The sequence below is a fragment of the Echinops telfairi genome, unplaced genomic scaffold, assembly GCF_000313985.2.
Source record: "Echinops telfairi isolate 266 unplaced genomic scaffold, ASM31398v2 ScPeMD7_7457;HRSCAF=8495, whole genome shotgun sequence".
Classification (NCBI taxonomy): domain Eukaryota; kingdom Metazoa; phylum Chordata; class Mammalia; order Afrosoricida; family Tenrecidae; genus Echinops; species Echinops telfairi.
This window is the reverse complement of record NW_022111357.1, coordinates 2,791,058-2,791,761: the sequence shown is the minus strand read 5'-3', so window position 1 is coordinate 2,791,761 and position 704 is coordinate 2,791,058.

Sequence of the window (704 nt, the reverse complement as noted above, 5' to 3'; positions counted from 1 at the left end):
GGGGCAGTTCCACCTTGCCCTAAGGCTCTCTATGAGACAAGCCGTGTGGCCCTGCGACCAAGAAACACAACAGGAACCACAGAAGCACTTACCTCACAGGATGGGCATCAGAATCCAATTAGAAGGTGCATGTGAGGCAGTGGTGCAAACCTGTGTGAAGTGTTCCTGAAGTGATTTTCACAGCAAATAACCAGAGATGGAACAGAACTGGCTCCAGCCTGTCCCGGCTATGGGAAGGATTAGTCGTCTAGCTTGAAAGTGGAGGTACAGAAAATTCTAAAGAAGCCAGCAAGAACCACCTATAACTGCATGACGGAGATGCAGCCATTATAAGCAGTTACAGCTATTTCTTTTGAGTCTTTTCTATGCAATACAAATAATAACTCATACCGCATATGCAATTTTATATCCTAGTATTATTTGGCATGGATTCTATCATAAGCATTTGCCAATGTCATTGACACTTTGTATAAAGATTTCAATTAGCCACTATGCAAAGCTATGTATAAAGATTTCAATATCACCATAATATCCCATTGTATGGCAGTAGAATCATTTACTTATATATTTCACATGGAAGCCCTCGTGGTGTGGTGGGTTATGCGTTGCATCAGAAAGTTAGCGGTTCAGAACCACGGGAGAAAGATGAGGCGCTCTATTTCCTCTGGAAAGAGTTAGTCTCAGAAACTCACAGGGGCAGTTCC